This window comes from Phyllobates terribilis, unplaced genomic scaffold (genome assembly GCF_046119375.1).
Source record: "Phyllobates terribilis strain yellow unplaced genomic scaffold, ASM4611937v1 Scaffold_40__1_contigs__length_11209783, whole genome shotgun sequence".
NCBI classification, from domain to species: domain Eukaryota; kingdom Metazoa; phylum Chordata; class Amphibia; order Anura; family Dendrobatidae; genus Phyllobates; species Phyllobates terribilis.
The window spans coordinates 9,859,482-9,884,403 of NW_027362800.1; the positions used below are offsets into that span (position 1 = coordinate 9,859,482).

At 45.2% G+C, this 24,922-nt stretch overlaps 19 non-coding genes across 19 annotated transcripts; all 19 read right to left on the minus strand.

Moving 5' to 3' along the window:
* Positions 1 to 393: 393 nt before the first annotated feature.
* Positions 394 to 584, minus strand: LOC141190429 (U2 spliceosomal RNA). The gene has a single exon (XR_012264455.1). It is a non-coding gene; the product is annotated as a U2 spliceosomal RNA (small nuclear RNA).
* A 1,118-nt stretch (positions 585 to 1,702) lies between these two features.
* On the minus strand, positions 1,703 to 1,893 carry LOC141190430 (U2 spliceosomal RNA). Its single transcript, XR_012264456.1, has one exon. It is a non-coding gene; the product is annotated as a U2 spliceosomal RNA (small nuclear RNA).
* Positions 1,894 to 3,017: 1,124 nt separating this feature from the next.
* LOC141184997 (U2 spliceosomal RNA) lies at positions 3,018 to 3,208 on the minus strand. Its single transcript, XR_012259700.1, has one exon. It is a non-coding gene; the product is annotated as a U2 spliceosomal RNA (small nuclear RNA).
* Positions 3,209 to 4,331: 1,123 nt separating this feature from the next.
* LOC141184998 (U2 spliceosomal RNA) lies at positions 4,332 to 4,522 on the minus strand. Its single transcript, XR_012259701.1, has one exon. It is a non-coding gene; the product is annotated as a U2 spliceosomal RNA (small nuclear RNA).
* A 1,123-nt stretch (positions 4,523 to 5,645) lies between these two features.
* Positions 5,646 to 5,836, minus strand: LOC141190432 (U2 spliceosomal RNA). Its single transcript, XR_012264458.1, has one exon. It is a non-coding gene; the product is annotated as a U2 spliceosomal RNA (small nuclear RNA).
* A 1,125-nt stretch (positions 5,837 to 6,961) lies between these two features.
* Positions 6,962 to 7,152, minus strand: LOC141190433 (U2 spliceosomal RNA). The gene has a single exon (XR_012264459.1). It is a non-coding gene; the product is annotated as a U2 spliceosomal RNA (small nuclear RNA).
* A 1,121-nt stretch (positions 7,153 to 8,273) lies between these two features.
* LOC141190434 (U2 spliceosomal RNA) lies at positions 8,274 to 8,464 on the minus strand. Its single transcript, XR_012264460.1, has one exon. It is a non-coding gene; the product is annotated as a U2 spliceosomal RNA (small nuclear RNA).
* A 1,122-nt stretch (positions 8,465 to 9,586) lies between these two features.
* On the minus strand, positions 9,587 to 9,777 carry LOC141184790 (U2 spliceosomal RNA). Its single transcript, XR_012259512.1, has one exon. It is a non-coding gene; the product is annotated as a U2 spliceosomal RNA (small nuclear RNA).
* A 1,119-nt stretch (positions 9,778 to 10,896) lies between these two features.
* Positions 10,897 to 11,087, minus strand: LOC141190435 (U2 spliceosomal RNA). The gene has a single exon (XR_012264461.1). It is a non-coding gene; the product is annotated as a U2 spliceosomal RNA (small nuclear RNA).
* A 1,122-nt stretch (positions 11,088 to 12,209) lies between these two features.
* LOC141190436 (U2 spliceosomal RNA) lies at positions 12,210 to 12,400 on the minus strand. The gene has a single exon (XR_012264462.1). It is a non-coding gene; the product is annotated as a U2 spliceosomal RNA (small nuclear RNA).
* Positions 12,401 to 13,520: 1,120 nt separating this feature from the next.
* On the minus strand, positions 13,521 to 13,711 carry LOC141190437 (U2 spliceosomal RNA). Its single transcript, XR_012264463.1, has one exon. It is a non-coding gene; the product is annotated as a U2 spliceosomal RNA (small nuclear RNA).
* A 1,121-nt stretch (positions 13,712 to 14,832) lies between these two features.
* On the minus strand, positions 14,833 to 15,023 carry LOC141190438 (U2 spliceosomal RNA). Its single transcript, XR_012264464.1, has one exon. It is a non-coding gene; the product is annotated as a U2 spliceosomal RNA (small nuclear RNA).
* A 1,121-nt stretch (positions 15,024 to 16,144) lies between these two features.
* LOC141184453 (U2 spliceosomal RNA) lies at positions 16,145 to 16,335 on the minus strand. Its single transcript, XR_012259206.1, has one exon. It is a non-coding gene; the product is annotated as a U2 spliceosomal RNA (small nuclear RNA).
* Positions 16,336 to 17,455: 1,120 nt separating this feature from the next.
* On the minus strand, positions 17,456 to 17,646 carry LOC141190439 (U2 spliceosomal RNA). Its single transcript, XR_012264465.1, has one exon. It is a non-coding gene; the product is annotated as a U2 spliceosomal RNA (small nuclear RNA).
* A 1,120-nt stretch (positions 17,647 to 18,766) lies between these two features.
* Positions 18,767 to 18,957, minus strand: LOC141190440 (U2 spliceosomal RNA). Its single transcript, XR_012264466.1, has one exon. It is a non-coding gene; the product is annotated as a U2 spliceosomal RNA (small nuclear RNA).
* A 1,122-nt stretch (positions 18,958 to 20,079) lies between these two features.
* On the minus strand, positions 20,080 to 20,270 carry LOC141190441 (U2 spliceosomal RNA). The gene has a single exon (XR_012264467.1). It is a non-coding gene; the product is annotated as a U2 spliceosomal RNA (small nuclear RNA).
* A 1,120-nt stretch (positions 20,271 to 21,390) lies between these two features.
* Positions 21,391 to 21,581, minus strand: LOC141190443 (U2 spliceosomal RNA). The gene has a single exon (XR_012264469.1). It is a non-coding gene; the product is annotated as a U2 spliceosomal RNA (small nuclear RNA).
* A 1,121-nt stretch (positions 21,582 to 22,702) lies between these two features.
* On the minus strand, positions 22,703 to 22,893 carry LOC141190444 (U2 spliceosomal RNA). The gene has a single exon (XR_012264470.1). It is a non-coding gene; the product is annotated as a U2 spliceosomal RNA (small nuclear RNA).
* Positions 22,894 to 24,017: 1,124 nt separating this feature from the next.
* LOC141190445 (U2 spliceosomal RNA) lies at positions 24,018 to 24,208 on the minus strand. The gene has a single exon (XR_012264471.1). It is a non-coding gene; the product is annotated as a U2 spliceosomal RNA (small nuclear RNA).
* Between the last annotated feature and the right edge of the window lie 714 nt (positions 24,209 to 24,922).

Consider the following 24,922-nt stretch of genomic DNA (forward strand, 5'->3'; position numbering starts at 1 on the left):
TTGATAACAAGGGCATTTGCTAAATAGATGGTGTGTGTGCAACAATATACTGAAAGGTCAATTATATTGTGCAGCTTATCTCACCACCTGTAGTTATTTAGGTGAAAGCTCCAAAATGCTTGCCTAATATGTCTGTTTATCCAAAAGGAAGTATAGAGGGAGAGCTAGATAGATAGCATTGCATTACATTACATTACATGGCAATGCAATGCACAGTTGCTGAAGTTGAACCAAAATGAGCTTGTCATCTGGCTTCTGCAACTTTTAACATGAAAAATCCAATGAGGAGAAGAAAAGCAAAGCCAAAGAGTCCATCCCAAAATCCGACAAACAAGCAAAATGAACAAAAAGCATTGAATTCAATTCTTTCTGATTTTAGAAACTGCATTAAAGAAGGGGTGCACCGGTCCTGGAGATACTGCAATACCAGGTCAATGCGTGGAGTGGACAGAGCAAGCTCTTTTTCCATCTCCCTGTTCTAAAAATCCATTTAATATATGGTCCCCAGATAGGGGACGTATCAGATATTAAACTGATAAGAACAGATACTACACTTGATCTTAGCCAAAAGGCCGAGAAGCGATAACCAGAATTGGTTTCCGACTACGGTGCCACCCAAGGATTCTGAAAAGTCCATTTGTGGAGATGGCCACCTGGACTCCCGTTAAGAAGACATGCTGTGAACCTCTGGATCCCTCACATGCCTGCACTTTTCGGCTTGCTGCTGCTGCAATCCACGCGTTTTAGATCTGCATAACTCCACTCTTTTAGCACAGTACCCTCAACCCCCGGCTGTTCCCACCCGCCTCAACACCGTTGGAAGGGAGGAGAACCAATTAAGGCGGGGGGGGGTGGAACGAGCAGCTGTCTACCCTTAGCAGGAGGGTTGCTGATTAATTACCTCTCCTGCTGCTGCTGCTGCTGGCTGTCCAGCAGCAGACTGAAGGTGGCTGCTGCTGTGCGCAGGTATATAAAGGCTCAGAGCCTATTATGACACGCGCAGCCAGCGTTCCATTGCCACATTCCGTCTACTGCAGGCGGGATACCTGGATGGCTGAATGTCACTGAGAAGCTCACAGAGACCACCATAAGCAACAGTTTAAAAGAATGCCACAGACTAATCAACCAAACTTTTTGGGTTGGTTTCTCTTTTATAGTCTGCAGGCATTAAATGAAAGAAGTCAGTGTTCCAGCAGAGGGAGACAACGTTTCAGAAAAGGCATTGTAGCAAACCAAAAAAGAAATTTTAAGCGCAGCAGAGTAACCAGCTCACATACCTGTTAGCTCAGGTGAGTTTAAAAGGCTGCTGTTGATAACAAGGGCATTTGCTAAATAGATGGTGTGTGTGCAACAATATACTGAAAGGTCAATTATATTGTGCAGCTTATCTCACCACCTGTAGTTATTTAGGTGAAAGCTCCAAAATGCTTGCCTAATATGTCTGTTTATCCAAAAGGAAGTATAGAGGGAGAGCTAGATAGATAGCATTGCATTACATTACATTACATGGCAATGCAATGCACAGTTGCTGAAGTTGAACCAAAATGAGCTTGTCATCTGGCTTCTGCAACTTTTAACATGAAAAATCCAATGAGGAGAAGAAAAGCAAAGCCAAAGAGTCCATCCCAAAATCCGACAAACAAGCAAAATGAACAAAAAGCATTGAATTCAATTCTTTCTGATTTTAGAAACTGCATTAAAGAAGGGGTGCACCGGTCCTGGAGATACTGCAATACCAGGTCAATGCGTGGAGTGGACAGAGCAAGCTCTTTTTCCATCTCCCTGTTCTAAAAATCCATTTAATATATGGTCCCCAGATAGGGGACGTATCAGATATTAAACTGATAAGAACAGATACTACACTTGATCTTAGCCAAAAGGCCGAGAAGCGATAACCAGAATTGGTTTCCGACTACGGTGCCACCCAAGGATTCTGAAAAGTCCATTTGTGGAGATGGCCACCTGGACTCCCGTTAAGAAGACATGCTGTCAACCTCTAGATCCCTCACATGCCTGCACTTTTCGGCTTGCTGCTGCTGCAATCCACGCGTTTTAGATCTGCATAACTCCACCTCTTTTAGCACAGTACCCTCAACCGCCGGCTGTTCCCACCCGCCTCAACACCGTTGGAAGGGAGGAGAACCAATTAACGCGGGGGGGGGGGGGGTGGAACGAGCAGCTGTCTACCCTTAGCAGGAGGGTTGCTGATTAATTACCTCTCCTGCTGCTGCTGCTGCTGGCTGTCCAGCAGCAGACTGAAGGTGGCTGCTGCTGTGCGCAGGTATATAAAGGCTCAGAGCCTATTATGACACGTGCAGCCAGCGTTCCATTGCCACATTCCGTCTACTGCAGGCGGGATACCTGGATGGCTGAATGTCACTGAGAAGCTCACAGAGACCGCCATAAGCAACAGTTTAAAAGAATGCCACAGACTAATCAACCAAACTTTTTGGGTTGGTTTCTCTTTTATAGTCTGCAGGCATTAAATGAAAGAAGTCAGTGTTCCAGCAGAGGGAGACAACGTTTCAGAAAAGGCATTGTAGCAAACCAAAAAAGAAATTTTAAGCGCAGCAGAGTAACCAGCTCACATACCTGTTAGCTCAGGTGAGTTTAAAAGGCTGCTGTTGATAACAAGGGCATTTGCTAAATAGATGGTGTGTGTGCAACAATATACTGAAAGGTCAATTATATTGTGCAGCTTATCTCACCACCTGTAGTTATTTAGGTGAAAGCTCCAAAATGCTTGCCTAATATGTCTGTTTATCCAAAAGGAAGTATAGAGGGAGAGCTAGATAGATAGCATTGCATTACATTACATTACATGGCAATGCAATGCACAGTTGCTGAAGTTGAACCAAAATGAGCTTGTCATCTGGCTTCTGGAACTTTTAACATGAAAAATCCAATGAGGAGAAGAAAAGCAAAGCCAAACAGTCCATCCCAAAATCCGACAAACAAGCAAAATGAACAAAAAGCATTGAATTCAATTCTTTCTGATTTTAGAAACTGCATTAAAGAAGGGGTGCACCGGTCCTGGAGATACTGCAATACCAGGTCAATGCGTGGAGTGGACAGAGCAAGCTCTTTTTCCATCTCCCTGTTCTAAAAATCCATTTAATATATGGTCCTCAGATAGGGGACGTATCAGATATTAAACTGATAAGAACAGATACTACACTTGATCTTAGCCAAAAGGCCGAGAAGCGATAACCAGAATTGGTTTCCGACTACGGTGCCACCCAAGGATTCTGAAAAGTCCATTTGTGGAGATGGCCACCTGGACTCCCGTTAAGAAGACATGCTGTCAACCTCTAGATCCCTCACATGCCTGCACTTTTCGGCTTGCTGCTGCTGCAATCCACGCGTTTTAGATCTGCATAACTCCACCTCTTTTAGCACAGTACCCTCAACCGCCGGCTGTTCCCACCCGCCTCAACACCGTTGGAAGGGAGGAGAACCAATTAACGCGGGGGGGGGGGGGTGGAACGAGCAGCTGTCTACCCTTAGCAGGAGGGTTGCTGATTAATTACCTCTCCTGCTGCTGCTGCTGCTGGCTGTCCAGCAGCAGACTGAAGGTGGCTGCTGCTGTGCGCAGGTATATAAAGGCTCAGAGCCTATTATGACACGTGCAGCCAGCGTTCCATTGCCACATTCCGTCTACTGCAGGCGGGATACCTGGATGGCTGAATGTCACTGAGAAGCTCACAGAGACCGCCATAAGCAACAGTTTAAAAGAATGCCACAGACTAATCAACCAAACTTTTTGGGTTGGTTTCTCTTTTATAGTCTGCAGGCATTAAATGAAAGAAGTCAGTGTTCCAGCAGAGGGAGACAACGTTTCAGAAAAGGCATTGTAGCAAACCAAAAAAGAAATTTTAAGCGCAGCAGAGTAACCAGCTCACATACCTGTTAGCTCAGGTGAGTTTAAAAGGCTGCTGTTGATAACAAGGGCATTTGCTAAATAGATGGTGTGTGTGCAACAATATACTGAAAGGTCAATTATATTGTGCAGCTTATCTCACCACCTGTAGTTATTTAGGTGAAAGCTCCAAAATGCTTGCCTAATATGTCTGTTTATCCAAAAGGAAGTATAGAGGGAGAGCTAGATAGATAGCATTGCATTACATTACATTACATGGCAATGCAATGCACAGTTGCTGAAGTTGAACCAAAATGAGCTTGTCATCTGGCTTCTGGAACTTTTAACATGAAAAATCCAATGAGGAGAAGAAAAGCAAAGCCAAACAGTCCATCCCAAAATCCGACAAACAAGCAAAATGAACAAAAAGCATTGAATTCAATTCTTTCTGATTTTAGAAACTGCATTAAAGAAGGGGTGCACCGGTCCTGGAGATACTGCAATACCAGGTCAATGCGTGGAGTGGACAGAGCAAGCTCTTTTTCCATCTCCCTGTTCTAAAAATCCATTTAATATATGGTCCTCAGATAGGGGACGTATCAGATATTAAACTGATAAGAACAGATACTACACTTGATCTTAGCCAAAAGGCCGAGAAGCGATAACCAGAATTGGTTTCCGACTACGGTGCCACCCAAGGATTCTGAAAAGTCCATTTGTGGAGATGGCCACCTGGACTCCCGTTAAGAAGACATGCTGTCAACCTCTAGATCCCTCACATGCCTGCACTTTTCGGCTTGCTGCTGCTGCAATCCATGCGTTTTAGATCTGCATAACTCCACCTCTTTTAGCACAGTACCCTCAACCCCCGGCTGTTCCCACCCGCCTCAACACCGTTGGAAGGGAGGAGAACCTATTAAGGCGGGGGGGGGGGGGTGGAACGAGCAGCTGTCTACCCTTAGCAGGAGGGTTGCTGATTAATTACCTCTCCTGCTGCTGCTGCTGCTGGCTGTCCAGCAGCAGACTGAAGGTGGCTGCTGCTGTGCGCAGGTATATAAAGGCTCAGAGCCTATTATGACACGCGCAGCCAGCGTTCCATTGCCACATTCCGTCTACTGCAGGCGGGATACCTGGATGGCTGAATGTCACTGAGAAGCTCACAGAGACCGCCATAAGCAACAGTTTAAAAGAATGCCACAGACTAATCAACCAAACTTTTTGGGTTGGTTTCTCTTTTATAGTCTGCAGGCATTAAATGAAAGAAGTCAGTGTTCCAGCAGAGGGAGACAACGTTTCAGAAAAGGCATTGTAGCAAACCAAAAAAGAAATTTTAAGCGCAGCAGAGTAACCAGCTCACATACCTGTTAGCTCAGGTGAGTTTAAAAGGCTGCTGTTGATAACAAGGGCATTTGCTAAATAGATGGTGTGTGTGCAACAATATACTGAAAGGTCAATTATATTGTGCAGCTTATCTCACCACCTGTAGTTATTTAGGTGAAAGCTCCAAAATGCTTGCCTAATATGTCTGTTTATCCAAAAGGAAGTATAGAGGGAGAGCTAGATAGATAGCATTGCATTACATTACATTACATGGCAATGCAATGCACAGTTGCTGAAGTTGAACCAAAATGAGCTTGTCATCTGGCTTCTGCAACTTTTAACATGAAAAATCCAATGAGGAGAAGAAAAGCAAAGCCAAAGAGTCCATCCCAAAATCCGACAAACAAGCAAAATGAACAAAAAGCATTGAATTCAATTCTTTCTGATTTTAGAAACTGCATTAAAGAAGGGGTGCACCGGTCCTGGAGATACTGCAATACCAGGTCAATGCGTGGAGTGGACAGAGCAAGCTCTTTTTCCATCTCCCTGTTCTAAAAATCCATTTAATATATGGTCCCCAGATAGGGGACGTATCAGATATTAAACTGATAAGAACAGATACTACACTTGATCTTAGCCAAAAGGCCGAGAAGCGATAACCAGAATTGGTTTCCGACTACGGTGCCACCCAAGGATTCTGAAAAGTCCATTTGTGGAGATGGCCACCTGGACTCCCGTTAAGAAGACATGCTGTCAACCTCTAGATCCCTCACATGCCTGCACTTTTCGGCTTGCTGCTGCTGCAATCCACGCGTTTTAGATCTGCATAACTCCACCTCTTTTAGCACAGTACCCTCAACCCCTGGCTGTTCCCACCCGCCTCAACACCGTTGGAAGGGAGGAGAACCAATTAAGGCGGGGGGGGGGGGGGGTGGAACGAGCAGCTGTCTACCCTTAGCAGGAGGGTTGCTGATTAATTACCTCTCCTGCTGCTGCTGCTGCTGGCTGTCCAGCAGCAGACTGAAGGTGGCTGCTGCTGTGCGCAGGTATATAAAGGCTCAGAGCCTATTATGACACGCGCAGCCAGCGTTCCATTGCCACATTCCGTCTACTGCAGGCGGGATACCTGGATGGCTGAATGTCACTGAGAAGCTCACAGAGACCGCCATAAGCAACAGTTTAAAAGAATGCCACAGACTAATCAACCAAACTTTTTGGGTTGGTTTCTCTTTTATAGTCTGCAGGCATTAAATGAAAGAAGTCAGTGTTCCAGCAGAGGGAGACAACGTTTCAGAAAAGGCATTGTAGCAAACCAAAAAAGAAATTTTAAGCGCAGCAGAGTAACCAGCTCACATACCTGTTAGCTCAGGTGAGTTTAAAAGGCTGCTGTTGATAACAAGGGCATTTGCTAAATAGATGGTGTGTGTGCAACAATATACTGAAAGGTCAATTATATTGTGCAGCTTATCTCACCACCTGTAGTTATTTAGGTGAAAGCTCCAAAATGCTTGCCTAATATGTCTGTTTATCCAAAAGGAAGTATAGAGGGAGAGCTAGATAGATAGCATTGCATTACATTACATTACATGGCAATGCAATGCACAGTTGCTGAAGTTGAACCAAAATGAGCTTGTCATCTGGCTTCTGCAACTTTTAACATGAAAAATCCAATGAGGAGAAGAAAAGCAAAGCCAAAGAGTCCATCCCAAAATCCGACAAACAAGCAAAATGAACAAAAAGCATTGAATTCAATTCTTTCTGATTTTAGAAACTGCATTAAAGAAGGGGTGCACCGGTCCTGGAGATACTGCAATACCAGGTCAATGCGTGGAGTGGACAGAGCAAGCTCTTTTTCCATCTCCCTGTTCTAAAAATCCATTTAATATATGGTCCCCAGATAGGGGACGTATCAGATATTAAACTGATAAGAACAGATACTACACTTGATCTTAGCCAAAAGGCCGAGAAGCGATAACCAGAATTGGTTTCCGACTACGGTGCCACCCAAGGATTCTGAAAAGTCCATTTGTGGAGATGGCCACCTGGACTCCCGTTAAGAAGACATGCTGTCAACCTCTAGATCCCTCACATGCCTGCACTTTTCGGCTTGCTGCTGCTGCAATCCACGCGTTTTAGATCTGCATAACTCCACCTCTTTTAGCACAGTACCCTCAACCCCCGGCTGTTCCCACCCGCCTCAACACCGTTGGAAGGGAGGAGAACCAATTAAGGCGGGGGGGGGGGTGGAACGAGCAGCTGTCTACCCTTAGCAGGAGGGTTGCTGATTAATTACCTCTCCTGCTGCTGCTGCTGCTGGCTGTCCAGCAGCAGACTGAAGGTGGCTGCTGCTGTGCGCAGGTATATAAAGGCTCAGAGCCTATTATGACACGCGCAGCCAGCGTTCCATTGCCACATTCCGTCTACTGCAGGCGGGATACCTGGATGGCTGAATGTCACTGAGAAGCTCACAGAGACCGCCATAAGCAACAGTTTAAAAGAATGCCACAGACTAATCAACCAAACTTTTTGGGTTGGTTTCTCTTTTATAGTCTGCAGGCATTAAATGAAAGAAGTCAGTTTTCCAGCAGAGGGAGACAACGTTTCAGAAAAGGCATTGTAGCAAACCAAAAAAGAAATTTTAAGCGCAGCAGAGTAACCAGCTCACATACCTGTTAGCTCAGGTGAGTTTAAAAGGCTGCTGTTGATAACAAGGGCATTTGCTAAATAGATGGCGTGTGTGCAACAATATACTGAAAGGTCAATTATATTGTGCAGCTTATCTCACCACCTGTAGTTATTTAGGTGAAAGCTCCAAAATGCTTGCCTAATATGTCTGTTTATCCAAAAGGAAGTATAGAGGGAGAGCTAGATAGATAGCATTGCATTACATTACATTACATGGCAATGCAATGCACAGTTGCTGAAGTTGAACCAAAATGAGCTTGTCATCTGGCTTCTGCAACTTTTAACATGAAAAATCCAATGAGGAGAAGAAAAGCAAAGCCAAAGAGTCCATCCCAAAATCCGACAAACAAGCAAAATGAACAAAAAGCATTGAATTCAATTCTTTCTGATTTTAGAAACTGCATTAAAGAAGGGGTGCACCGGTCCTGGAGATACTGCAATACCAGGTCAATGCGTGGAGTGGACAGAGCAAGCTCTTTTTCCATCTCCCTGTTCTAAAAATCCATTTAATATATGGTCCCCAGATAGGGGACGTATCAGATATTAAACTGATAAGAACAGATACTACACTTGATCTTAGCCAAAAGGCCGAGAAGCGATAACCAGAATTGGTTTCCGACTACGGTGCCACCCAAGGATTCTGAAAAGTCCATTTGTGGAGATGGCCACCTGGACTCCCGTTAAGAAGACATGCTGTCAACCTCTAGATCCCTCACATGCCTGCACTTTTCGGCTTGCTGCTGCTGCAATCCACGCGTTTTAGATCTGCATAACTCCACCTCTTTTAGCACAGTACCCTCAACCCCCGGCTGTTCCCACCCGCCTCAACACCGTTGGAAGGGAGGAGAACCAATTAAGGCGGGGGGGGGGGGTGGAACGAGCAGCTGTCTACCCTTAGCAGGAGGGTTGCTGATTAATTACCTCTCCTGCTGCTGCTGCTGCTGGCTGTCCAGCAGCAGACTGAAGGTGGCTGCTGCTGTGCGCAGGTATATAAAGGCTCAGAGCCTATTATGACACGCGCAGCCAGCGTTCCATTGCCACATTCCGTCTACTGCAGGCGGGATACCTGGATGGCTGAATGTCACTGAGAAGCTCACAGAGACCGCCATAAGCAACAGTTTAAAAGAATGCCACAGACTAATCAACCAAACTTTTTGGGTTGGTTTCTCTTTTATAGTCTGCAGGCATTAAATGAAAGAAGTCAGTGTTCCAGCAGAGGGAGACAACGTTTCAGAAAAGGCATTGTAGCAAACCAAAAAAGAAATTTTAAGCGCAGCAGAGTAACCAGCTCACATACCTGTTAGCTCAGGTGAGTTTAAAAGGCTGCTGTTGATAACAAGGGCATTTGCTAAATAGATGGTGTGTGTGCAACAATATACTGAAAGGTCAATTATATTGTGCAGCTTATCTCACCACCTGTAGTTATTTAGGTGAAAGCTCCAAAATGCTTGCCTAATATGTCTGTTTATCCAAAAGGAAGTATAGAGGGAGAGCTAGATAGATAGCATTGCATTACATTACATTACATGGCAATGCAATGCACAGTTGCTGAAGTTGAACCAAAATGAGCTTGTCATCTGGCTTCTGCAACTTTTAACATGAAAAATCCAATGAGGAGAAGAAAAGCAAAGCCAAAGAGTCCATCCCAAAATCCGACAAACAAGCAAAATGAACAAAAAGCATTGAATTCAATTCTTTCTGATTTTAGAAACTGCATTAAAGAAGGGGTGCACCGGTCCTGGAGATACCGCAATACCAGGTCAATGCGTGGAGTGGACAGAGCAAGCTCTTTTTCCATCTCCCTGTTCTAAAAATCCATTTAATATATGGTCCCCAGATAGGGGACGTATCAGATATTAAACTGATAAGAACAGATACTACACTTGATCTTAGCCAAAAGGCCGAGAAGCGATAACCAGAATTGGTTTCCGACTACGGTGCCACCCAAGGATTCTGAAAAGTCCATTTGTGGAGATGGCCACCTGGACTCCCGTTAAGAAGACATGCTGTCAACCTCTAGATCCCTCACATGCCTGCACTTTTCGGCTTGCTGCTGCTGCAATCCACGCGTTTTAGATCTGCATAACTCCACCTCTTTTAGCACAGTACCCTCAACCCCCGGCTGTTCCCACCCGCCTCAACACCGTTGGAAGGGAGGAGAACCAATTAAGGCGGGGGGGGGTGGAACGAGCAGCTGTCTACCCTTAGCAGGAGGGTTGCTGATTAATTACCTCTCCTGCTGCTGCTGCTGCTGGCTGTCCAGCAGCAGACTGAAGGTGGCTGCTGCTGTGCGCAGGTATATAAAGGCTCAGAGCCTATTATGACACGCGCAGCCAGCGTTCCATTGCCACATTCCGTCTACTGCAGGCGGGATACCTGGATGGCTGAATGTCACTGAGAAGCTCACAGAGACCGCCATAAGCAACAGTTTAAAAGAATGCCACAGACTAATCAACCAAACTTTTTGGGTTGGTTTCTCTTTTATAGTCTGCAGGCATTAAATGAAAGAAGTCAGTGTTCCAGCAGAGGGAGACAACGTTTCAGAAAAGGCATTGTAGCAAACCAAAAAAGAAATTTTAAGCGCAGCAGAGTAACCAGCTCACATACCTGTTAGCTCAGGTGAGTTTAAAAGGCTGCTGTTGATAACAAGGGCATTTGCTAAATAGATGGCGTGTGTGCAACAATATACTGAAAGGTCAATTACATTGTGCAGCTTATCTCACCACCTGTAGTTATTTAGGTGAAAGCTCCAAAATGCTTGCCTAATATGTCTGTTTATCCAAAAGGAAGTATAGAGGGAGAGCTAGATAGATAGCATTGCATTACATTACATTACATGGCAATGCAATGCACAGTTGCTGAAGTTGAACCAAAATGAGCTTGTCATCTGGCTTCTGCAACTTTTAACATGAAAAATCCAATGAGGAGAAGAAAAGCAAAGCCAAACAGTCCATCCCAAAATCCGACAAACAAGCAAAATGAACAAAAAGCATTGAATTCAATTCTTTCTGATTTTAGAAACTGCATTAAAGAAGGGGTGCACCGGTCCTGGAGATACTGCAATACCAGGTCAATGCGTGGAGTGGACAGAGCAAGCTCTTTTTCCATCTCCCTGTTCTAAAAATCCATTTAATATATGGTCCCCAGATAGGGGACGTATCAGATATTAAACTGATAAGAACAGATACTACACTTGATCTTAGCCAAAAGGCCGAGAAGCGATAACCAGAATTGGTTTCCGACTACGGTGCCACCCAAGGATTCTGAAAACTCCATTTGTGGAGATGGCCACCTGGACTCCCGTTAAGAAGACATGCTGTCAACCTCTAGATCCCTCACATGCCTGCACTTTTCGGCTTGCTGCTGCTGCAATCCATGCGTTTTAGATCTGCATAACTCCACCTCTTTTAGCACAGTACCCTCAACCCCCGGTTGTTCCCACCCGCCTCAACACCGTTGGAAGGGAGGAGAACCAATTAAGGCGGGGGGGGGGGGTGGAACGAGCAGCTGTCTACCCTTAGCAGGAGGGTTGCTGATTAATTACCTCTCCTGCTGCTGCTGCTGCTGGCTGTCCAGCAGCAGACTGAAGGTGGCTGCTGCTGTGCGCAGGTATATAAAGGCTCAGAGCCTATTATGACACGCGCAGCCAGCGTTCCATTGCCACATTCCGTCTACTGCAGGCGGGATACCTGGATGGCTGAATGTCACTGAGAAGCTCACAGAGACCGCCATAAGCAACAGTTTAAAAGAATGCCACAGACTAATCAACCAAACTTTTTGGGTTGGTTTCTCTTTTATAGTCTGCAGGCATTAAATGAAAGAAGTCAGTGTTCCAGCAGAGGGAGACAACGTTTCAGAAAAGGCATTGTAGCAAACCAAAAAAGAAATTTTAAGCGCAGCAGAGTAACCAGCTCACATACCTGTTAGCTCAGGTGAGTTTAAAAGGCTGCTGTTGATAACAAGGGCATTTGCTAAATAGATGGTGTGTGTGCAACAATATACTGAAAGGTCAATTATATTGTGCAGCTTATCTCACCACCTGTAGTTATTTAGGTGAAAGCTCCAAAATGCTTGCCTAATATGTCTGTTTATCCAAAAGGAAGTATAGAGGGAGAGCTAGATAGATAGCATTGCATTACATTACATTACATGGCAATGCAATGCACAGTTGCTGAAGTTGAACCAAAATGAGCTTGTCATCTGGCTTCTGCAACTTTTAACATGAAAAATCCAATGAGGAGAAGAAAAGCAAAGCCAAAGAGTCCATCCCAAAATCCGACAAACAAGCAAAATGAACAAAAAGCATTGAATTCAATTCTTTCTGATTTTAGAAACTGCATTAAAGAAGGGGTGCACCGGTCCTGGAGATACTGCAATACCAGGTCAATGCGTGGAGTGGACAGAGCAAGCTCTTTTTCCATCTCCCTGTTCTAAAAATCCATTTAATATATGGTCCCCAGATAGGGGACGTATCAGATATTAAACTGATAAGAACAGATACTACACTTGATCTTAGCCAAAAGGCCGAGAAGCGATAACCAGAATTGGTTTCCGACTACGGTGCCACCCAAGGATTCTGAAAAGTCCATTTGTGGAGATGGCCACCTGGACTCCCGTTAAGAAGACATGCTGTCAACCTCTAGATCCCTCACATGCCTGCACTTTTCGGCTTGCTGCTGCTGCAATCCACGCGTTTTAGATCTGCATAACTCCACCTCTTTTAGCACAGTACCCTCAACCCCCGGCTGTTCCCACCCGCCTCAACACCGTTGGAAGGGAGGAGAACCAATTAAGGCGGGGGGGGGGGGGAACGAGCAGCTGTCTACCCTTAGCAGGAGGGTTGCTGATTAATTACCTCTCCTGCTGCTGCTGCTGCTGGCTGTCCAGCAGCAGACTGAAGGTGGCTGCTGCTGTGCGCAGGTATATAAAGGCTCAGAGCCTATTATGACACGCGCAGCCAGCGTTCCATTGCCACATTCCGTCTACTGCAGGCGGGATACCTGGATGGCTGAATGTCACTGAGAAGCTCACAGAGACCGCCATAAGCAACAGTTTAAAAGAATGCCACAGACTAATCAACCAAACTTTTTGGGTTGGTTTCTCTTTTATAGTCTGCAGGCATTAAATGAAAGAAGTCAGTGTTCCAGCAGAGGGAGACAACGTTTCAGAAAAGGCATTGTAGCAAACCAAAAAAGAAATTTTAAGCGCAGCAGAGTAACCAGCTCACATACCTGTTAGCTCAGGTGAGTTTAAAAGGCTGCTGTTGATAACAAGGGCATTTGCTAAATAGATGGTGTGTGTGCAACAATATACTGAAAGGTCAATTATATTGTGCAGCTTATCTCACCACCTGTAGTTATTTAGGTGAAAGCTCCAAAATGCTTGCCTAATATGTCTGTTTATCCAAAAGGAAGTATAGAGGGAGAGCTAGATAGATAGCATTGCATTACATTACATTACATGGCAATGCAATGCACAGTTGCTGAAGTTGAACCAAAATGAGCTTGTCATCTGGCTTCTGCAACTTTTAACATGAAAAATCCAATGAGGAGAAGAAAAGCAAAGCCAAAGAGTCCATCCCAAAATCCGACAAACAAGCAAAATGAACAAAAAGCATTGAATTCAATTCTTTCTGATTTTAGAAACTGCATTAAAGAAGGGGTGCACCGGTCCTGGAGATACTGCAATACCAGGTCAATGCGTGGAGTGGACAGAGCAAGCTCTTTTTCCATCTCCCTGTTCTAAAAATCCATTTAATATATGGTCCCCAGATAGGGGACGTATCAGATATTAAACTGATAAGAACAGATACTACACTTGATCTTAGCCAAAAGGCCGAGAAGCGATAACCAGAATTGGTTTCCGACTACGGTGCCACCCAAGGATTCTGAAAAGTCCATTTGTGGAGATGGCCACCTGGACTCCCGTTAAGAAGACATGCTGTCAACCTCTAGATCCCTCACATGCCTGCACTTTTCGGCTTGCTGCTGCTGCAATCCACGCGTTTTAGATCTGCATAACTCCACCTCTTTTAGCACAGTACCCTCAACCCCCGGCTGTTCCCACCCGCCTCAACACCGTTGGAAGGGAGGAGAACCAATTAAGGCGGGGGGGGGGGTGGAACGAGCAGCTGTCTACCCTTAGCAGGAGGGTTGCTGATTAATTACCTCTCCTGCTGCTGCTGCTGCTGGCTGTCCAGCAGCAGACTGAAGGTGGCTGCTGCTGTGCGCAGGTATATAAAGGCTCAGAGCCTATTATGACACGCGCAGCCAGCGTTCCATTGCCACATTCCGTCTACTGCAGGCGGGATACCTGGATGGCTGAATGTCACTGAGAAGCTCACAGAGACCGCCATAAGCAACAGTTTAAAAGAATGCCACAGACTAATCAACCAAACTTTTTGGGTTGGTTTCTCTTTTATAGTCTGCAGGCATTAAATGAAAGAAGTCAGTGTTCCAGCAGAGGGAGACAACGTTTCAGAAAAGGCATTGTAGCAAACCAAAAAAGAAATTTTAAGCGCAGCAGAGTAACCAGCTCACATACCTGTTAGCTCAGGTGAGTTTAAAAGGCTGCTGTTGATAACAAGGGCATTTGCTAAATAGATGGTGTGTGTGCAACAATATACTGAAAGGTCAATTATATTGTGCAGCTTATCTCACCACCTGTAGTTATTTAGGTGAAAGCTCCAAAATGCTTGCCTAATATGTCTGTTTATCCAAAAGGAAGTATAGAGGGAGAGCTAGATAGATAGCATTGCATTACATTACATTACATGGCAATGCAATGCACAGTTGCTGAAGTTGAACCAAAATGAGCTTGTCATCTGGCTTCTGCAACTTTTAACATGAAAAATCCAATGAGGAGAAGAAAAGCAAAGCCAAAGAGTCCATCCCAAAATCCGACAAACAAGCAAAATGAACAAAAAGCATTGAATTCAATTCTTTCTGATTTTAGAAACTGCATTAAAGAAGGGGTGCACCGGTCCTGGAGATACTGCAATACCAGGTCAATGCGTGGAGTGGACAGAGCAAGCTCTTTTTCCATCTCCCTGTTCTAAAAATCCATTTAATATATGGTCCCCAGATAGGGGACGTATCAGATATTAAACTGATAAGAACAGATACTACACTTGATCTTAGCCAAAAGGCCGAGAAGCGATAAACAGAATTGGTTTCCGACTACGGTGCCACCCAAGGATTCTGAAAAGTCCATTTGTGGAGATGGCCACCTGGACTCCCGTTAAGAAGACATGCTGTCAACCTCTAGATCCCTCACATGCCTGCACTTTTCGGCTTGCTGCTGCTGCAATCCACGCGTTTTAGATCTGCATAACTCCACCTCTTTTAGCACAGTACCCTCAACCCCCGGCTGTTCCCACCCGCCTCAACACCGTTGGAAGGGAGGAGAACCAATTAAGGCGGGGGGGGGGGTGGAACGAGCAGCTGTCTACCCTTAGCAGGAGGGTTGCTGATTAATTACCTCTCCTGCTGCTGCTGCTGCTGGCTGTCCAGCAGCAGACTGAAGGTGGCTGCTGCTGTGCGCAGGTATATAAAGGCTCAGAGCCTATTATGACACGCGCAGCCAGCGTTCCATTGCCACATTCCGTCTACTGCAGGCGGGATACCTGGATGGCTGAATGTCACTGAGAAGCTCACAGAGACCGCCATAAGCAACAGTTTAAAAGAATGCCACAGACTAATCAACCAAACTTTTTGGGTTGGTTTCTCTTTTATAGTCTGCAGGCATTAAATGAAAGAAGTCAGTGTTCCAGCAGAGGGAGACAACGTTTCAGAAAAGGCATTGTAGCAAACCAAAAAAGAAATTTTAAGCGCAGCAGAGTAACCAGCTCACATACCTGTTAGCTCAGGTGAGTTTAAAAGGCTGCTGTTGATAACAAGGGCATTTGCTAAATAGATGGTGTGTGTGCAACAATATACTGAAAGGTCAATTATATTGTGCAGCTTATCTCACCACCTGTAGTTATTTAGGTGAAAGCTCCAAAATGCTTGCCTAATATGTCTGTTTATCCAAAAGGAAGTATAGAGGGAGAGCTAGATAGATAGCATTGCATTACATTACATTACATGGCAATGCAATGCACAGTTGCTGAAGTTGAACCAAAATGAGCTTGTCATCTGGCTTCTGCAACTTTTAACATGAAAAATCCAATGAGGAGAAGAAAAGCAAAGCCAAAGAGTCCATCCCAAAATCCGACAAACAAGCAAAATGAACAAAAAGCATTGAATTCAATTCTTTCTGATTTTAGAAACTGCATTAAAGAAGGGGTGCACCGGTCCTGGAGATACTGGAATACCAGGTCAATGCGTGGAGTGGACAGAGCAAGCTCTTTTTCCATCTCCCTGTTCTAAAAATCCATTTAATATATGGTCCCCAGATAGGGGACGTATCAGATATTAAACTGATAAGAACAGATACTACACTTGATCTTAGCCAAAAGGCCGAGAAGCGATAACCAGAATTGGTTTCCGACTACGGTGCCACCCAAGGATTCTGAAAAGTCCATTTGTGGAGATGGCCACCTGGACTCCCGTTAAGAAGACATGCTGTCAACCTCTAGATCCCTCACATGCCTGCACTTTTCGGCTTGCTGCTGCTGCAATCCACGCGTTATAGATCTGCATAACTCCACCTCTTTTAGCACAGTACCCTCAACCCCCGGCTGTTCCCACCCGCCTCAACACCGTTGGAAGGGAGGAGAACCAATTAAGGCGGGGGGGGGGTGGAACGAGCAGCTGTCTACCCTTAGCAGGAGGGTTGCTGATTAATTACCTCTCCTGCTGCTGCTGCTGCTGGCTGTCCAGCAGCAGACTGAAGGTGGCTGCTGCTGTGCGCAGGTATATAAAGGCTCAGAGCCTATTATGACACGCGCAGCCAGCGTTCCATTGCCACATTCCGTCTACTGCAGGCGGGATACCTGGATGGCTGAATGTCACTGAGAAGCTCACAGAGACCGCCATAAGCAACAGTTTAAAAGAATGCCACAGACTAATCAACCAAACTTTTTGGGTTGGTTTCTCTTTTATAGTCTGCAGGCATTAAATGAAAGAAGTCAGTGTTCCAGCAGAGGGAGACAACGTTTCAGAAAAGGCATTGTAGCAAACCAAAAAAGAAATTTTAAGCGCAGCAGAGTAACCAGCTCACATACCTGTTAGCTCAGGTGAGTTTAAAAGGCTGCTGTTGATAACAAGGGCATTTGCTAAATAGATGGTGTGTGTGCAACAATATACTGAAAGGTCAATTATATTGTGCAGCTTATCTCACCACCTGTAGTTATTTAGGTGAAAGCTCCAAAATGCTTGCCTAATATGTCTGTTTATCCAAAAGGAAGTATAGAGGGAGAGCTAGATAGATAGCATTGCATTACATTACATTACATGGCAATGCAATGCAGAGTTGCTGAAGTTGAACCAAAATGAGCTTGTCATCTGGCTTCTGCAACTTTTAACATGAAAAATCCAATGAGGAGAAGAAAAGCAAAGCCAAAGAGTCCATCCCAAAATCCGACAAACAAGCAAAATGAACAAAAAGCATTGAATTCAATTCTTTCTGATTTTAGAAACTGCATTAAAGAAGGGGTGCACCGGTCCTGGAGATACTGCAATACCAGGTCAATGCGTGGAGTGGACAGAGCAAGCTCTTTTTCCATCTCCCTGTTCTAAAAATCCATTTAATATATGGTCCCCAGATAGGGGACGTATCAGATATTAAACTGATAAGAACAGATACTACACTTGATCTTAGCCAAAAGGCCGAGAAGCGATAACCAGAATTGGTTTCCGACTACGGTGCCACCCAAGGATTCTGAAAAGTCCATTTGTGGAGATGGCCACCTGGACTCCCGTTAAGAAGACATGCTGTCAACCTCTAGATCCCTCACATGCCTGCACTTTTCGGCTTGCTGCTGCTGCAATCCACGCGTTTTAGATCTGCATAACTCCACCTCTTTTAGCACAGTACCCTCAACCCCCGGCTGTTCCCACCCGCCTCAACACCGTTGGAAGGGAGGAGAACCAATTAAGGCGGGGGGGGGGTGGAACGAGCAGCTGTCTACCCTTAGCAGGAGGGTTGCTGATTAATTACCTCTCCTGCTGCTGCTGCTGCTGGCTGTCCAGCAGCAGACTGAAGGTGGCTGCTGCTGTGCGCAGGTATATAAAGGCTCAGAGCCTATTATGACACGCGCAGCCAGCGTTCCATTGCCACATTCCGTCTACTGCAGGCGGGATACCTGGATGGCTGAATGTCACTGAGAAGCTCACAGAGACCGCCATAAGCAACAGTTTAAAAGAATGCCACAGACTAATCAACCAAACTTTTTGGGTTGGTTTCTCTTTTATAGTCTGCAGGCATTAAATGAAAGAAGTCAGTGTTCCAGCAGAGGGAGACAACGTTTCAGAAAAGGCATTGTAGCAAACCAAAAAAGAAATTTTAAGCGCAGCAGAGTAACCAGCTCACATACCTGTTAGCTCAGGTGAGTTTAAAAGGCTGCTGTTGATAACAAGGGCATTTGCTAAATAGATGGTGTGTGTGCAACAATATACTGAAAGGTCAATTATATTGTGCAGCTTATCTCACCACCTGTAGTTATTTACGTGAAAGCTCCAAAATGCTTGCCTAATATGTCTGTTTATCCAAAAGGAAGTATAGAGGGAGAGCTAGATAGATAGCATTGCATTACATTACATTACATGGCAATGCAATGCACAGTTGCTGAAGTTGAACCAAAATGAGCTTGTCATCTGGCTTCTGCAACTTTTAACATGAAAAATCCAATGAGGAGAAGAAAAGCAAAGCCAAAGAGTCCATCCCAAAATCCGACAAACAAGCAAAATGAACAAAAAGCATTGAATTCAATTCTTTCTGATTTTAGAAACTGCATTAAAGAAGGGGTGCACCGGTCCTGGAGATACTGCAATACCAGGTCAATGCGTGGAGTGGACAGAGCAAGCTCTTTTTCCATCTCCCTGTTCTAAAAATCCATTTAATATATGGTCCCCAGATAGGGGACGTATCAGATATTAAACTGATAAGAACAGATACTACACTTGATCTTAGCCAAAAGGCCGAGAAGCGATAACCAGAATTGGTTTCCGACTACGGTGCCACCCAAGGATTCTGAAAAGTCCATTTGTGGAGATGGCCACCTGGACTCCCGTTAAGAAGACATGCTGTCAACCTCTAGATCCCTCACATGCCTGCACTTTTCGGCTTGCTGCTGCTGCAATCCACGCGTTTTAGATCTGCATAACTCCACCTCTTTTAGCACAGTACCCTCAACCCCCGGCTGTTCCCACCCGCCTCAACACCGTTGGAAGGGAGGAGAACCAATTAAGGCGGGGGGGGGGGGTGGAACGAGCAGCTGTCTACCCTTAGCAGGAGGGTTGCTGATTAATTACCTCTCCTGCTGCTGCTGCTGCTGGCTGTCCAGCAGCAGACTGAAGGTGGCTGCTGCTGTGCGCAGGTATATAAAGGCTCAGAGCCTATTATGACACGCGCAGCCAGCGTTCCATTGCCACATTCCGTCTACTGCAGGCGGGATACCTGGATGGCTGAATGTCACTGAGAAGCTCACAGAGACAGCCATAAGCAACAGTTTAAAAGAATGCCACAGACTAATCAACCAAACTTTTTGGGTTGGTTTCTCTTTTATAGTCTGCAGGCATTAAATGAAAGAAGTCAGTGTTCCAGCAGAGGGAGACAACGTTTCAGAAAAGGCATTGTAGCAAACCAAAAAAGAAATTTTAAGCGCAGCAGAGTAACCAGCTCACATACCTGTTAGCTCAGGTGAGTTTAAAAGGCTGCTGTTGATAACAAGGGCATTTGCTAAATAGATGGTGTGTGTGCAACAATAAACTGAAAGGTCAATTATATTGTGCAGCTTATCTCACCACCTGTAGTTATTTAGGTGAAAGCTCCAAAATGCTTGCCTAATATGTCTGTTTATCCAAAAGGAAGTATAGAGGGAGAGCTAGATAGATAGCATTGCATTACATTACATTACATGGCAATGCAATGCACAGTTGCTGAAGTTGAACCAAAATGAGCTTGTCATCTGGCTTCTGCAACTTTTAACATGAAAAATCCAATGAGGAGAAGAAAAGCAAAACCAAAGAGTCCATCCCAAAATCCGACAAACAAGCAAAATGAACAAAAAGCATTGAATTCAATTCTTTCTGATTTTAGAAACTGCATTAAAGAAGGGGTGCACCGGTCCTGGAGATACTGCAATACCAGGTCAATGCGTGGAGTGGACAGAGCAAGCTCTTTTTCCATCTCCCTGTTCTAAAAATCCATTTAATATATGGTCCCCAGATAGGGGACGTATCAGATATTAAACTGATAAGAACAGATACTACACTTGATCTTAGCCAAAAGGCCGAGAAGCGATAACCAGAATTGGTTTCCGACTACGGTGCCACCCAAGGATTCTGAAAAGTCCATTTGTGGAGATGGCCACCTGGACTCCCGTTAAGAAGACATGCTGTCAACCTCTAGATCCCTCACATGCCTGCACTTTTCGGCTTGCTGCTGCTGCAATCCACGCGTTTTAGATCTGCATAACTCCACCTCTTTTAGCACAGTACCCTCAACCCCCGGCTGTTCCCACCCGCCTCAACACCGTTGGAAGGGAGGAGAACCAATTAAGGCGGGGGGGGGGTGGAACGAGCAGCTGTCTACCCTTAGCAGGAGGGTTGCTGATTAATTACCTCTCCTGCTGCTGCTGCTGCTGGCTGTCCAGCAGCAGACTGAAGGTGGCTGCTGCTGTGCGCAGGTATATAAAGGCTCAGAGCCTATTATGACACGCGCAGCCAGCGTTCCATTGCCACATTCCGTCTACTGCAGGCGGGATACCTGGATGGCTGAATGTCACTGAGAAGCTCACAGAGACCGCCATAAGCAACAGTTTAAAAGAATGCCACAGACTAATCAACCAAACTTTTTGGGTTGGTTTCTCTTTTATAGTCTGCAGGCATTAAATGAAAGAAGTCAGTGTTCCAGCAGAGGGAGACAACGTTTCAGAAAAGGCATTGTAGCAAACCAAAAAAGAAATTTTAAGCGCAGCAGAGTAACCAGCTCACATACCTGTTAGCTCAGGTGAGTTTAAAAGGCTGCTGTTGATAACAAGGGCATTTGCTAAATAGATGGTGTGTGTGCAACAATATACTGAAAGGTCAATTATATTGTGCAGCTTATCTCACCACCTGTAGTTATTTAGGTGAAAGCTCCAAAATGCTTGCCTAATATGTCTGTTTATCCAAAAGGAAGTATAGAGGGAGAGCTAGATAGATAGCATTGCATTACATTACATTACATGGCAATGCAATGCACAGTTGCTGAAGTTGAACCAAAATGAGCTTGTCATCTGGCTTCTGCAACTTTTAACATGAAAAATCCAATGAGGAGAAGAAAAGCAAAGCCAAAGAGTCCATCCCAAAATCCGACAAACAAGCAAAATGAACAAAAAGCATTGAATTCAATTCTTTCTGATTTTAGAAACTGCATTAAAGAAGGGGTGCACCGGTCCTGGAGATACTGCAATACCAGGTCAATGCGTGGAGTGGACAGAGCAAGCTCTTTTTCCATCTCCCTGTTCTAAAAATCCATTTAATATATGGTCCCCAGATAGGGGACGTATCAGATATTAAACTGATAAGAACAGATACTACACTTGATCTTAGCCAAAAGGCCGAGAAGCGATAAACAGAATTGGTTTCCGACTACGGTGCCACCCAAGGATTCTGAAAAGTCCATTTGTGGAGATGGCCACCTGGACTCCCGTTAAGAAGACATGCTGTCAACCTCTAGATCCCTCACATGCCTGCACTTTTCGGCTTGCTGCTGCTGCAATCCACGCGTTTTAGATCTGCATAACTCCACCTCTTTTAGCACAGTACCCTCAACCCCCGGCTGTTCCCACCCGCCTCAACACCGTTGGAAGGGAGGAGAACCAATTAAGGCGGGGGGGGGGGTGGAACGAGCAGCTGTCTACCCTTAGCAGGAGGGTTGCTGATTAATTACCTCTCCTGCTGCTGCTGCTGCTGGCTGTCCAGCAGCAGACTGAAGGTGGCTGCTGCTGTGCGCAGGTATATAAAGGCTCAGAGCCTATTATGACACGCGCAGCCAGCGTTCCATTGCCACATTCCGTCTACTGCAGGCGGGATACCTGGATGGCTGAATGTCACTGAGAAGCTCACAGAGACCGCCATAAGCAACAGTTTAAAAGAATGCCACAGACTAATCAACCAAACTTTTTGGGTTGGTTTCTCTTTTATAGTCTGCAGGCATTAAATGAAAGAAGTCAGTGTTCCAGCAGAGGGAGACAACGTTTCAGAAAAGGCATTGTAGCAAACCAAAAAAGAAATTTTAAGCGCAGCAGAGTAACCAGCTCACATACCTGTTAGCTCAGGTGAGTTTAAAAGGCTGCTGTTGATAACAAGGGCATTTGCTAAATAGATGGTGTGTGTGCAACAATATACTGAAAGGTCAATTATATTGTGCAGCTTATCTCACCACCTGTAGTTATTTAGGTGAAAGCTCCAAAATGCTTGCCTAATATGTCTGTTTATCCAAAAGGAAGTATAGAGGGAGAGCTAGATAGATAGCATTGCATTACATTACATTACATGGCAATGCAATGCACAGTTGCTGAAGTTGAACCAAAATGAGCTTGTCATCTGGCTTCTGCAACTTTTAACATGAAAAATCCAATGAGGAGAAGAAAAGCAAAGCCAAAGAGTCCATCCCAAAATCCGACAAACAAGCAAAATGAACAAAAAGCATTGAATTCAATTCTTTCTGATTTTAGAAACTGCATTAAAGAAGGGGTGCACCGGTCCTGGAGATACTGCAATACCAGGTCAATGCGTGGAGTGGACAGAGCAAGCTCTTTTTCCATCTCCCTGTTCTAAAAATCCATTTAATATATGGTCCCCAGATAGGGGACGTATCAGATATTAAACTGATAAGAACAGATACTACACTTGATCTTAGCCAAAAGGCCGAGAAGCGATAACCAGAATTGGTTTCCGACTACGGTGCCACCCAAGGATTCTGAAAAGTCCATTTGTGGAGATGGCCACCTGGACTCCCGTTAAGAAGACATGCTGTCAACCTCTAGATCCCTCACATGCCTGCACTTTTCGGCTTGCTGCTGCTGCAATCCACGCGTTTTTAGATCTGCATAACTCCACCTCTTTTAGCACAGTACCCTCAACCCCCGGCTGTTCCCACCCGCCTCAACACCGTTGGAAGGGAGGAGAACCAATTAAGGCGGGGGGGGGGGGGTGGAACGAGCAGCTGTCTACCCTTAGCAGGAGGGTTGCTGATTAATTACCTCTCCTGCTGCTGCTGCTGCTGGCTGTCCAGCAGCAGACTGAAGGTGGCTGCTGCTGTGCGCAGGTATATAAAGGCTCAGAGCCTATTATGACACGCGCAGCCAGCGTTCCATTGCCACATTCCGTCTACTGCAGGCGGGATACCTGGATGGCTGAATGTCACTGAGAAGCTCACAGAGACCGCCATAAGCAACAGTTTAAAAGAATGCCACAGACTAATCAACCAAACTTTTTGGGTTGGTTTCTCTTTTATAGTCTGCAGGCATTAAATGAAAGAAGTCAGTGTTCCAGCAGAGGGAGACAACGTTTCAGAAAAGGCATTGTAGCAAACCAAAAAAGAAATTTTAAGCGCAGCAGAGTAACCAGCTCACATACCTGTTAGCTCAGGTGAGTTTAAAAGGCTGCTGTTGATAACAAGGGCATTTGCTAAATAGATGGTGTGTGTGCAACAATATACTGAAAGGTCAATTATATTGTGCAGCTTATCTCACCACCTGTAGTTATTTAGGTGAAAGCTCCAAAATGCTTGCCTAATATGTCTGTTTATCCAAAAGGAAGTATAGAGGGAGAGCTAGATAGATAGCATTGCATTACATTACATTACATGGCAATGCAATGCACAGTTGCTGAAGTTGAACCATAATGAGCTTGTCATCTGGCTTCTGCAACTTTTAACATGAAAAATCCAATGAGGAGAAGAAAAGCAAAGCCAAAGAGTCCATCCCAAAATCCGACAAACAAGCAAAATGAACAAAAAGCATTGAATTCAATTCTTTCTGATTTTAGAAACTGCATTAAAGAAGGGGTGCACCGGTCCTGGAGATACTGCAATACCAGGTCAATGCGTGGAGTGGACAGAGCAAGCTCTTTTTCCATCTCCCTGTTCTAAAAATCCATTTAATATATGGTCCCCAGATAGGGGACGTATCAGATATTAAACTGATAAGAACAGATACTACACTTGATCTTAGCCAAAAGGCCGAGAAGCGATAACCAGAATTGGTTTCCGACTACGGTGCCACCCAAGGATTCTGAAAAGTCCATTTGTGGAGATGGCCACCTGGACTCCCGTTAAGAAGACATGCTGTCAACCTCTAGATCCCTCACATGCCTGCACTTTTCGGCTTGCTGCTGCTGCAATCCACGCGTTTTAGATCTGCATAACTCCACCTCTTTTAGCACAGTACCCTCAACCCCCGGCTGTTCCCACCCGCCTCAACACCGTTGGAAGGGAGGAGAACCAATTAAGGCGGGGGGGGGGGTGGAACGAGCAGCTGTCTACCCTTAGCAGGAGGGTTGCTGATTAATTACCTCTCCTGCTGCTGCTGCTGCTGGCTGTCCAGCAGCAGACTGAAGGTGGCTGCTGCTGTGCGCAGGTATATAAAGGCTCAGAGCCTATTATGACACGCGCAGCCAGCGTTCCATTGCCACATTCCGTCTACTGCAGGCGGGATACCTGGATGGCTGAATGTCACTGAGAAGCTCACAGAGACCGCCATAAGCAACAGTTTAAAAGAATGCCACAGACTAATCAACCAAACTTTTTGGGTTGGTTTCTCTTTTATAGTCTGCAGGCATTAAATGAAAGAAGTCAGTGTTCCAGCAGAGGGAGACAACGTTTCAGAAAAGGCATTGTAGCAAACCAAAAAAGAAATTTTAAGCGCAGCAGAGTAACCAGCTCACATACCTGTTAGCTCAGGTGAGT